The 13,703-nt window shown below is 31.9% G+C and overlaps 1 protein-coding gene across 12 annotated transcripts in view; it reads left to right on the plus strand.

The window, feature by feature from the left end:
* Nucleotides 1-13,703, plus strand: part of LOC145254806 (uncharacterized) — a 400,418-nt gene that overhangs the window by 47,824 nt on the left and 338,891 nt on the right. The window contains exon 1 of one of the 12 annotated variants that reach the window (XM_080113615.1): nucleotides 5,364-6,423. The exons of the other annotated variants lie outside the window; for them this stretch is intronic. The gene's annotated coding sequence lies outside the window, so the exon portion shown is untranslated. Of the gene's footprint in view, nucleotides 1-5,363; nucleotides 6,424-13,703 lie in introns of those variants that run through there. 12 annotated transcript variants of the gene reach the window in all.

Below are 13,703 nucleotides of genomic sequence, written 5' to 3' on the forward strand. Positions count from 1 at the left end.
AAAGTTTTATCAATGCAGAAGAAAAAAAGGCTTAGCATATAAACTCAACAGTTGGTTCTTTGATAAGTACGCATTCAAAAATGAATGTCTGTTTAGAACACAATTGAAACATGATACTTGACTTTTGCATTTTAAACTTTAATTCAAGCCATTATATAAAATGATTTCATAAAATCAACGGTAGGTTCTCTACAGTGCAATGTAGACTACAATGTATTATGAACTAAATCACTGCAAGAAGGGATGTGAAGTTTCTTCCTAGCGCATTGTGAATCCCATACTAATTAGGAATTAAAAAATTATCCCAATCATCATAGTAGTAACTGGGCTTATGAAAAAGAACTTAAAAATGTACTTAGCAAGTATACCCGGTGAACTAAGTGCAAGTCAGATACAAACGATTGCACTAAAAGAGACAGCTAGAATCCTAAAAAGATCTCTTGGTTGGACTCACTAGAATAGGGGTAAATGTCAGACATCTGGTTATATGTCCCATCTCCTAGAAGAAAAGGATGAAAAAAAAAAGCGGTCAACCAACAATTTAATTGAAAAATTAACAATTTCACCGATTTCGATGACAATAAGATCAAAATGTGGTACATTCGTTGATCCTCATTCAGTCCTGGGCAACGTTGGGTCTCCCTCTTAGTCATATCTAAGCTAGGGTCCATGCCACAAGTTCAAAGATTTCTGCTGTTAATAACCAATCTGATGAAAACAACACACATTTATTTTTATTTAAAAATTAAAATCTATACTAAAAAATAATATAACTCAAATGTAAAAGAAACATCCTTTATTAAATAAAATGTTTCATTAAAATAGTTTTATTAAACTAGTCTGTTATAATGATTTTGTAAAAAGTTTTGTAAAAACAGTTTTATAAAATTTTTTGTTCAAAATTGTTTTATTAAAAGTTTTGTTAAAATAGTTTTATTACAAAATTTTGTTAATATGGTCTTATTAAAAGTTTTAATATAATTTTATGAAAAGTTTTGTTTAAATAATTTTATTAAAGAGTTTTGTTAAAATAAGTGTTATTAAAAATATTTGTTAAAATAGTTTTATAAAAAGTTTTGTTAAAATAGTTTTGTAAAAAAGGTTTCATTAAAAAAGTTTTATTAAAAGTTTTAAAATAAAAATAAAAATAAAAAAGTTTTGTTAAAATAAGTTTATTAAAAGTTTTGTTGGAATGATTTTATTAAAAAAATTGCTAAAATAGTTTCATTAAAATTTAAAAAAAATAGTTTTATTAAAGAGGTTTGTTAAAATTAATTAAAACTTTTTTAAAATAGTTTTATTAAAAGATGTGTTGAAATAGTTTTATTTAAAAATTTTAGTTAAAAAAGTTTTATTGATAACTTTGTTAAAATAGTTTTATTAAAAGGTTTTGTTTATATAGTTTTATTAATGGTTTTGTTAAAATAGTTTTGTTAAAGTTTTGTTTAAATAGTTTTGTTAAAATAGTTTTGCAAAAACGTTTTGTTATAATAGTTTTTTAAAAGATTTTAAAAATAGTTTTATTATAAATTTTTTAAAAAATAATTTATAAAAAAGTTTTTTAGAAGTTTTATTAAAAAGTCTTTTTAAAATAGTTTTATTAAAAAGTTTTGTTAGAATAGTTTTATTAAAATATTTTAAAATAATTTCATTAAAGTTTAATTATAATAGTCTTATCAAAAACTTTATTTAAAATAGTTTTATTAAGTAGTTTTCTTAGAATAGTTTTATTAAAAAGTTTTGTTAAAATGATTTAATTAAAATAATTCTGAAAATAATTTATTAAAAAGTTTTAAAATAGTTTTATTAAAAAGTTTTGTTAAAATAGTTTTATTATAAAATTTTCTTAAAATAGTTTATTATAAAATTTTGTTAAAATAGTTTATTAAAAATGTTTGTTAGAATAGTTTTATTAAAAAGTCTTGTTAAAATAGTTTCATTAAAAATTTTGTTAAAGTTGTTTCATTAAAAAGTTTTGTTAAAATAGTTTTATTAAAAACGTTTTGTTAAAATAGTTTTATTAAAAAATTTTGTTAAAAAGTTTTATTGAAAAGTTTTGTAAAAATAGTTTTATTAAAAAATTTTGTAAAAATAGTTTTATTAAAAATTTTGTTAAAATATTTTTATAAAATTTTTTTATTGAAATAGTTTGATTAAAATATTTTGTAAATTATAAAAAAAAGAAGAAAAACGTACCCTACATTAAAAAATGAACAACTTGTTTTTTAACGTTTCTGAAATTTTTAGACAGGGATTTGTTATTCGTATTATTTGTTTTCCCTGGTGCGTATGCATTGGTCAGAGTTAGCCAGTGTTGTCCGAAAGCTGTTCCTCTTGTTTCCCCCATCTGCTGTGGTCCTTAAACCGTAATTGATCTTCATATTTTCCCTGGTGCATATGCATTGGTCAGAGTTAGCCAGTGTTGTCCGAAAGCTGTTCCTCTTGTTTTCCTCATCTGCTGGGGTACTGAAACCCTAATTGATCCTCATATTTTCCCTGATGACTCTTCATAAAGGATAGAAGCTGTTATGGGTGCTGTCCCTCATAATTACATCGGTGAAGTGCTTTGTCTGAGTGGCTTGTTCACTTGACTATGACTTCTTTGGGATGAGTATAAGGTACGGTGTCTGAAATATTAAGGAGGATGCTATCAACCGCTACAATAATAGATGATGGTGGAGTCTGTGCCGCTTTAGTAAATTTGGTGCATTAGTTGACCAATCGCTATGCAGCGAATATCTCCTCAAGTTGGCGAACCAACTCCAAGTGTTCCCCATATAGTACAGGGATAAATATATCAGAAGGTCTGCTGCATTTCTCATAAGTTTATCTGATAATTCTGCCATCTTCTCTGCTGGCCGTTGCCTTGTTAAGATCACGGATCACCATTTGAAAGATTAGTCACCAGCAACCGACCCCTGAAACAGGTAAAATGTTCCATTTAAAAATTTAAATATTTTAGACAAGTTGGGAGCGCCGGCCCCTGTTAAATAATAAGATATTTTAATTCATGTAGATTTCGTATTTATTATTACGGGGCTAATTCTCTGTTGAATATTATATTGTATCTAATTTATAGTACTGATTTCAAAAGGGAAACAAAAAAATGATTTGAGTACCATCAGCTGGAGTCGAGACCAAAACATTTAGTACTCTAGGTGTGTTACCTAGCACTTGGGCTTTAGATAAATGGATAAGATATTAATATTATTAATAATTAATATTAAATAGAGAAATAGTCAACCACCTCAGCAGGAATAACCTTCTTAGTGACACACAATATGGTTTCCGCTCTGCAATATCTACCGCAGATGTGTTACCTAGCACTTGGGCTTTAGATAAATGGATAAGAAAGATTTAAAATTAAACCACTTCAAGCTTTGAATTGAACTGCACATTCAAAAAATTAACAAAAATACGTCGGCAAGTTCAAGTGAACATTTTGCATTTCAATTTGCCAACATATTTTCATTGCAAGCCATTCGTGATTCCAGCAAGGGATCCCATAACGGTGAGGGTCTAGAATCAGTTCAGCATCCTGTTTCACTATCCTAAGCTAGATTTTGAGTTGGCCACAGTGACATTTCTTCCAGCTTGGTGGTCATGGTGCTGAGGAGGCTTGTTGCTCAGATTCCAGGGAACACCACCTGTTGTTGGCGAGTGAGCAATCACTGACTTGGCTTTATGGCAAGGAGCAAAATATAGTCATTGTTCTGACACTTCATTTTGAAGGATAAATCCTTCAAGATTGATGCAATTTTTTCCCCCCAATCCAGAATGCCCCTTTTTAGGGAGTTGGATTTTTCTCTGCGAAAAAACAGACCATTATGTCTAATTCTGCCCCCGTGAGGAGGAAAGTAAATAGCAACTCCTAGTGAGTAAACAAATACTAATAAACAATATTTTGTTGATATTGTTTTTATTTTTTATCCTTACATTTTTACTCTATTTTATTCAATAACTAACGGCCTTACCAGATCATAAAATACGCTTAAAAATATTCTCATTCATACAGAAATACCAAAAAAAAAAAAAAAAATAGGCTAAGGATTGGTATAAGGATTCTCAACAGAAGGTCTAGCATCATTATATACAGGATGGAACGATAAATTTGTCGCCCTAAAGAAAACAACACTACAGATTTATTTTAAAACTTTTATTGAAAAAATCAATTCAGGTAACTTGATTATGTAGTAGAGCTGACATCTATTCAATGTAGCTGCCTTAATCACCATCTTGATATGAGTACAGAACTGGGAGCATGCCTTTCTTACAAGCGCTGGCAGGAGCTTGACGAATACTCGGCGGATGGTGGCGATCAGGCTGGCTTTGGTGTTGTGGAAGCCATGTTAGTGATGTTCTCGACGTATAACTAAACGAAGTAGTCCAGTGGGTTCAGGTTGGAGGAGTTGGAAGGCCAGTGATAGAAGGGTAAAAAGTCGTAGTCATTCTTCTGAAGCCAAGCCTGGGTCTCTTTGGACTTGTGGGCCAGCACCAAGTCCAGCTGCCACACCCAGGGCCTGCCAGCAGCCATCTGATTGCACTAGGGGATTACCACACTCTTCAGCACATCCAGGTACACTTTGGTGTTTACTTTCAAGCCAACTTCGAAGATGTGAGGTGGCATGATGTGGCCCCCACTTGAAACCACACTAAAGATCATAACCGGAAACCTTGTTGAACTGTGCCCTAAAGCATTGAACCGTCTGGATTTGAATTTATGGAGTGCTGGCAATGGTCCTATTGTCATAACTTGGTAAAGAGCATGAGTTGTATAGTTGCGCATCTCTGATCTCGTTCGTTGAACATTGTATCACTTTCAGACATGATAGAAGGCTCCTATTGTTCCTGGGCTTTGTATACAACTGACTAACTGGTAAATGGTTGGCAACAAAATGGAATCATGCTGTCTTTTCTAGGGTGACAATTTTATCGTTCCACCCTGTATTAATTTTAATCTTCTTGAGGAGACATAAAATTGGTTCAGAGAATTAATTTTTACCCTTCCTGGGATGCATATTCTTCTCGTATAAGATTTAATGGAAAATTATAACTCTCTCTCTCTAAAATTCAGAAACTATACAAACTATAATTACAAATTGGTTGGACTCAATGTAACCCGAATCTTGTTACGGTAAAAAAAAAAAAAAAAAAAAAAAAAAAAATACTGTAATATTCAGTTACCGAGGACGAAGAACTGAGCATTTTTTTATTCTTACCGGTATTTGTTTTAAGAAAAAAAAACACAGAAATGATTTCAAAGAATCATTTTTTTTTCTTTATATTGAACCAGTTGCCAGTGAGAGAGAGAGAGAGAGAGAGAGAGAGAGAGAGAGAGAGAGAGAGAGAGAGAGAGAGAGAGAGAGAGAGAGAGAGAGAGAGAGATTACACACTTTTTTTTTTTAAACTCTTCTATTTTGTTATCCATATCGCTGTGCAACGCTTGTAGCTCTGCTAGTATTTTCTGCAAACATACTGTACAGAATACACAATTTGCTTCCTTGGTGAGAAATATATTTTTAAACATGTGAATTGTGTGGAGTATTGAATATAAAGGGAGATAATTCAAACTGTCTTAATTATCAGAGTCATGTAACTTAGAATTGAAACGTGGCACCAAGACGCTTACGTCATGGACAAACACAATAATTACTGTTAACAAATAGATTCGGAAGTGCCAAAAGATATCAAAAATATTTTTATAAGAAAGTTTTGAATTTTGCAAGCCGAATTTATTAAAATTTTAGTTGCGTTAACGTTTTAACGTTAGAATTGATATTTGTCATTTGTAGCGAGCGGCCATTGGACGTAGTACGCATGCGTAACCCACGTAGCAGCACAGAGACAAGATGGCCGCTTTTACCAACATTCTCAGACCCGGTGGCAAAGACCACCTTTAGTCGAGCCATGTCACCGCTCTTATTTTGATAAGATTCTTGGATATTTTAGAGGAAGGATCTATTTTTTTTGTCCGCTAATTAGTTTAGCCGAGAAAGGTTTTGAGTGTTTTTTTCCTTCTTAATTTAAACCGGAATAATAACCTGTCAGATAGTGATAATAAAAATAGCTCTCGACAATCACGATTTCTTTTTTCCACTGGAATACGACGGAAAGAATCGTAGGTAATTATAACAAAAACAAAACAGTAAATTATTAGCGTAACTAAAGAAGGAGAAACCAAATTAATTGAAGATTTATTCTCCCCGTTTCACACACACGCACATATATATATACATCACTGTTTCTATTCCATATTTAAAAAGGAGTATCGTAAAAATAACGTTTCGTGTTTAATTCCTAAACACGTCTCTTGTCAAATCATTTTGACATATGTCTTGTTGACTACGGAAAATATCCATGTTTTATTTTATTTAAGCATACATATATCTGTTCTTCTTCGTAAGCAAACATAAGAGAAATCAGGTAGGTTGTTTTTAATGTTTTCTTATATTTTGATATATATTCTTGCTTTTTTCATAAATGTGAATGCAAGCTTACATTTTACTGGAACGTAAATATTCACTTCTACAAAAATAATTGGGTTTGTATTACTATACACATAGACGCGAAAAAGTTGTCAAAAAACAAAGGTTAATTTTTACGACGTGCCCCAGCGTATTATAAACACCCCAACCTAACCTCCCCATGTTAAGAGCGGATTTCGGAATAAACATCCCCCAACCACGAAAGCCGTTCTTAACATTGGGTGGTTACGCTGGGGAGTGGGGCACGTCCTAAAAATCAACCCAAATAAATCTTACCAAAGGCAAGATAAATTACTTTTCTATCTAACTTGATAATTTTTTTAGTGTTTTTATTTAAGATAACATGTTTATTCAGCTCAAAAAACATACAATGTTTACCGATGTATTTGAAAATTGCAAATGGCGGGGCACTCTCTGGTGAACACGGTAAGTTTGGGAAAATGAGTTAAAACTAAAAATACTGTTAGACACTTGCTTAATAAGCAATTTACCGTAAGGTCAACTTTTACATTAAGGCCCGTCTCGCGTTCGTATATAACAATGTTTTTGTAGATTTCGTTATGCTAAAAACGAATCTGCAAACCGTTTCCTCGCAAAAAAAAAATAGTCTTCATGATCTGAAGAAATTACTTTTTCGAAAAGTGATCATTTTTCCATGTAAATTTAACTTAAAATGAGCACCCTCTTTCTGGCCACCTGAGAGAGGGGGCATTTTTTTTTTTTTTTACTGTTTATTGGCTAAAAGGGGTTTTCAACTTCTTTTTGTGTTTTCATCTTTCAATAAAGACACGAGGAAATTAAATAAAGGAAAATCGGTATTATTTTACTTTAAGGATCGTCTTACATTCGTATAGAAATAAAGTTTTTTGTAGTTTTCGGTGTGCTTTAAATAAATATAGTAACCGTTTCCGTCTCAAATTTATCGTTTGTATGGTATTAACCACTTAAGTCTTTCTTTGACTATTTTCCATTTCACAGCCCAGTCTTCGTTTACGCTACGCGACGCGCGAGCATGAGAAAGGCAGTTAACTCGCGTACCAAACTACCTTGTCACAGTGTAGTATTGGCGAAAATTTTAAATTAAACGAAAAACAAGTAGTTTTCCAAATATGAAGCCATGTAATTCTGTTATCACGGCTGGCCATTTTTTTTTTGTGACCGACGCGCTTGCGCGTACAAAATGGCCACCCGTGATAACATATACAATTGCATAGTTTAATATTTGTAAAACTACTTGTTTTATTGTCGAATTTTAATTTTTCGCCAATACTACACTGACAAAGCAGTTTGGTACGCGAGTGCACATTTAACAGCCTTCATTTATGCTCGCGCGTAGCATAAACGAAGGTTAGGCTAGGCTGTGAAATGGAATAGTCCCAAGTTCAGGGGTTAATACCATGCAAAAGAAATCGGTACTCATGCAGAGAGTGATCCGTGCTGAAATAATAACGTTATTTAGAAAGCCATTCTTAACAGTGGGAGGGGAGGGTGTTTTGTACCTATTCTGTACTTTAACCTTACAATTGAATAAAAAAACAAAACTTTAATTAAACGTGGAAATACGATTTAAAAAAAATAACGCGGATCAGTGATCCGCGTTATTTTTTTTAAATCGTATTTCCACGTTTAATTAAAGTTTTATGTTTTTAGCACCAAGAAATCAAACAACTTTTTAGCCAATAAACACAAAGATCCCCCCTCTCTCAGGTGGTCAGAAAGTGGGTGCTCATTTTAAGTTAAATTTATATGGAAAAGTGATTACTTTTCGAAAAAATAATTTCTTTATATCATGGAAACTATTTTTTGCGACGGAAACTGTTTGCAGATTCTTTTTTTTTTTTGTTATTCAACAGTATTTTGTATATTTGTTATTTTGACAACTTTTTCGAATCTGTGTAAGCAATACAAAACCAAATAAATATATATTTATGAAAACAGATTCGTATTTTTTTTTAAAGACCGTATACAGCGTAATATAAACGCCCCCAATCTCCCATGTTAAGAACGGCTTTCGGAATAAATATCCCCAACCTCCCATGTTAAAATCGGCTTTCAAGGCTGGTATTTATTCCGAAAACCGTTCTTAACACGGGGAGGTTGATGGTATTTAAACCACGCTGGGCACTATCGTAAAAAAAAAAAAAAAAAAAAAAAAAAAAAAAAAATGCCAACAAATTTAGGCGCTTCTACTCTCTGAGAACGAAATTTCGGAAATCGTAAAACTCAGTTTACCATTAAAACAATGGTTTCTACGTATTCCTCGTATTTTTAAGACGATTATGTCCAAAAACTTACGAAAATCGATAAAGTAGAAAATTATTTATTAAAGAAAATAGAATTTGAAGAAAACGATCGTATTTGCTTAAGTAAGACACATGAGAGTTCAAAAGGGAGGTAATTTTCCGTTTAGATTTTTTTTATTACAAGATGGCCACAAATTTTCACCTGCTAACACGATTAAAGTTTTTTTTTTTTTTTTTTTTAATAATTCTGTAATATTCAGGTAATTTCGACTTTCGACTGCATAATTTGGAAACGGGTTTGTATTAATGTACACATAGATTCAGAAAAATTGTCAAAAAAACAAATATATAACAAATGTTATCCAAGGCAAGATAAGTTACTTTTCTACCTAACTGGATATATTTTTTGTGTTTTTATTCAATGTAACATGTTTATTCAGCTCGAAAAAACAGTGTTTACCGATGTATTGGAAAATTCAAGATGGCGCCTGCGCCTGACTCTCTCTTTAACACGGTAAGTTTGGGAAAAAACTAAAAAAAAAACTAGACAAAATACTGTTAAAAAGCCGCCGAATATATGTCAACCTATGTCACCACGGTAATATATATTGAGCGAGTTTTTAACAGTATTTTGTCTAGTTTTTTTATTTTATTTATAACACCTTTTCCCAAACTTACCGTGTTAAAGAGTCAGGCGCCATCTTGAAATTGAAGTGCAGCACTGCAGCAGTGCACTGCAGCATCTGAAGGACAAATACTACACTTTGATCTTGACCCAAAAGGCCAGCAGCGAGACCTTATTATGAACGAATAATACTTGTCGCCTTTGTCACAATGACAAATTGTAAAACGGCGCCTACTTAGTTACCATGCCGAAAATATTAATATATCCAAAAATTACGAAAAACTATCGAGTAGAAACTTATTTCTCGTCCAAAGTAATTTTTACCGAAAATTGGATAAAATCGCATTGTTCTTAGACATTATAAAATAAAGAGCAGGAGTTTAAACACAGGGGACATAACTCTGAAAGGAATATTTTAGATTCTGTCATGGCTGCGATATTTGTCTATAGCGATAGACATTTTTGGTGCTTATGCACTTTAGCCACGGCGCTATTTTAAAGATTTTCAGGTTAAATTCAAGCTTCACGATATATTTTTCTTCAAATTGTTTGGTGGAAGCACAATAGTTAAAAAACGCCCTCCTCTCCTGAGGCCGCCGAGATATTAACATAATGTTAATATCTCGGCGGCCTCGCCTTGCCTCTCTCCATGTTAAAAATGGCTTTCAAAATAAGCAAAAGTGCACAAGCACCCATCCTTTTTTTTTTTTTTTTTTTTTTTTTTTTTTTTTTTACAAAAAAATAATAGCAATGGTTCTACTCGATAAATTTTTGTAATTATTACAATTCCCGACATGACAATTAAGTAATATTGTTTTTTGCTTAAAACGACATTTTTTTTTATCGATCTGTTGACTCTACCTTAACAAGAAGCACCTTGTATTTTGAGTCAACAAAACTTTTGACCGTGACTATTTTACCGTTTCTGAATTTTTGAGATGAGGATTGGTTGTATTTGGATTCATCGGACTGACTACTGTTCTCATCTTGAGTGTGATTTTTATAACGTTTCGGTCGATGTAACCTCCGACCTTCTTCAGGCGTATCTTGTCGAACTCGGGAATCTGGACGTGAAGCAAATAAAGGGCGCCGCTCGAAATTCCGTCCGAATTCCCGAGTTCGACAAGATACACGTGAAGTGAAGTAGGTCGGAGGTTACATCGACCGAAACATTGCGAAAATCACACTCCAGATGAGAACGATAGTCCGATGAATAATAATACACATGACTATTTTGTCTACAAGCCTCCTCACCTCAACGATATCTATATATTATCTTAAATATACCTTGTTTTCAGTTTCTATTTGCCTTCTCCTCACCGGGGCAAAGTTAGACACAAGGTCAGTTCTATATGTGGGGTATATCCAGTTTCCATTCCAAGGTTTTTCTGATGAAACAGTAAAAATTGCCGCAGTCAAGAAAGATTTCTTATCCTTTGGTAAAACAGATATTACAAAGACGGGATAAAAAAGTATCTTTAATACATGGTCGCGTTTAAAATAATAAAATGTTTTAGCAAGATAAATGAATAATTATTAATAATACTTGACATGACCATAAGATGTTCATGCTTATCTGAAATTCTAGAGAAGTTTAAATATACAAGTAAATGTTACTAAATGCAAGATAAGTTACACTTCTATATGACTCGACAGGCTTTGCCTTTACACTACCTTTTATTTTTAACACTTTAAAATAAGTTAAAACAAAACTAGGTAGATAGAAGAGTAACTTAGCTTTATTCCATTTTTTGTATATTTTCAATTTTTTTTTTTATTGTTGGCGATTCTCAGAATCGCCAATTCTGTAAAATCAAATTAGGGTTTGTATTACTGTACACATAGATAAAAGTTGTCAAGCAAATATATAACAAATAAATGTTATCAAAGGCAAGATAAGTTACTTTTCTACCAAACTGGATATAATTCACGTGTTTTTATTCAATTTAACATGTTTATTCAGCTGTAAAAACTAGACAAAATACTGTTAGAAATTCGCTCAATATATATTACCGTGACATAGGTTGACATATATTCGGTGTTTTTTTAATAGTATTTTTTCTAGTTTATTTTGTATAAGACCTTTTCCCGAACTTACCGTTTAAGAGAGAGTCGGCCGCCATTTTGAATTTTCCAATACATCGGTAAACACTGCATGTTTTTCGAGCTGAATAAACATGTTACATTGAATAAAAACACAAAAAATATATCCAGTTAGGTAGAAAAGTAACTTATCTTGCCTTTGATAACATTTATTTGTTATATATTTGTTTTTTGACAACGTTTTCGAATCTATGTGTACAGTAATACAAACCCCGACTTCAATCTTTTTTGTATAACCTGGAGAAAAACATGTTTGAAATGTGTGACTATGCTACAATAATCGATAGTTTAATAAAATGGAGTTTCACGGAACCGGAACTGTTGTATTTCTCATGCCGCCATCTTTTTTTTTTTTAATCGCTCAAGACGAAAGTATCACAATGTCACGTATAGTTTTCATCCCTCCTAAAATTGTTTTCATTTTAGAATTTCATCGATACTTCTGCAGTTTACAGACCGCGCTGAAAGAACATTATTTAGTAAATTTTGAACTATCCCGCACTTCACCTAACAATTTAATAAACAAAGATACCTTAAAAATTGAATTTAAAATTGTACTTATGCAGAATACGCTGTGTGCTGCGTTAAAGAAAGGATTTTCAAGATCAGTGTTTACGGTATCGTTTGTTTATGAAATTGTCATATAAAAGTAGTAGAGAATAGTTAACATAAAGCACTCTTCACCCTCTCATGTTAAGAATGGTTTTCTAAATAACGTTCCATCACCGTTCGTATTCTATATAAGTAGCAAGTTTTTGCGAGCACCCCTGTCGTATCAAAGAACCATTTCGGTATTAAAATATAAAATAAAATTTTGAACCGGATTAAAAATCGAACTTTTTTGTTTGTCCTGCTGAATTTGTACCACAAAAAAAAAAAAAAATAAAATAAATAAAATTATTTGGGTAAATTTTCAGATTAGGTCCACCCACCTCAACAATTTTCTTTTAAATGACGACTTTATAGATTTTCGACTATGCTGAATACGAAAACCGCATTGAAATCTTGCAGAAATAAGTAGTTATCGAGATATAAAAAGTTGTATGATGTATTGAATTCTTTGGCGGCCATTTTTACGCGCGTGCGCGCATATAAACAAATCTACTCATCTATGACTGACACAGCACGTGCGTAAAAAAAAGATGGCCGCCAAAGAATACAATGCATAATACAACTTTTTATATCTCGGTAACTAATTATTTCTGCAAAATTTCAATGCAATTTTCGTATTCAGCATAGTCGAAAACCCCTAAAAGTTATTTAAAAGAAAATTGTGAAGGTGGACCTAATCTAAAAAAATACCATTATAAAACTGTTTTTACTTAATATTGTTGGGAGTGTTCCGATCTTTTTATTCACAAGATTTCGTAAATATAGAATGTAATTATTTCTAAACAAACTTGTCTTTCTTGATTTAATGATCAAAACAGACAATCCCACCGGCATTTTAGAAAATCAATGTTTTCCGCCTAACCTTACAACAAACATGGTTTAATCTCTGGGATTTTCCTTTTTTTTATACTTTTTTTTAAAACTCCCAACAAGCATATTATCACTTGGAACGTAAGTAGCTACTATTTGGGATCATGTCTAGCAGGAGGGTGTGGGAAGTTGAGCAGCAAGATGTCTAGTGTCCACATTACATTTAAACTTCTGTGGGTTTAATATAGTCAGGGAAGTAGGAAAGTCTAACAGTCTTAGAGAAAAAAAAACTATTAGAATAGGTTTTTCGGCATTCAGGAATCTCAACAGAAGGGGTGGGATTTTGCTGCTTGTCAGGTTAGTTAGGGTATGTACATTCGAGGGAACATGTTATGAATTCCCCAGAGTATACTCCATTAAAGTACTTTTAAAACAGGGATGCGGATGCGCTATCAGAATTTTTGTAGGAATTTTTGACACCCATAACACGAAACTGCGAATAAAATATAAAAAAAACTCGTAATTTCTCTTTTAAAAGTGGGTTGGTTATTTTCTTTATGGATTATACTTCCAAAATAAACTATTAAAGTTGTTTTAAAAGTAATAGAAATATTTTTTATTTTTTAAAAAAAACAGTAATGAATTCTACGAACTCAATATTTTTCAATTTTTAAACTTTAAAAATCTATCAATTTTTCTATTGATTCTATTTTTACGATATTTTCAGGGTCAATGTGAAATTTTATACTCTTTCCAATAAACCGAATATAATATTTTAGACAAATGTTTTTTTTTAATTCACGTCCCCCCATTCTCAAGTGTCTA

The sequence above is a fragment of the Euprymna scolopes genome, chromosome 30, assembly GCF_053919585.1.
Source record: "Euprymna scolopes isolate OS-2025 chromosome 30, ASM5391958v1, whole genome shotgun sequence".
NCBI lineage: Eukaryota > Metazoa > Mollusca > Cephalopoda > Sepiida > Sepiolidae > Euprymna > Euprymna scolopes.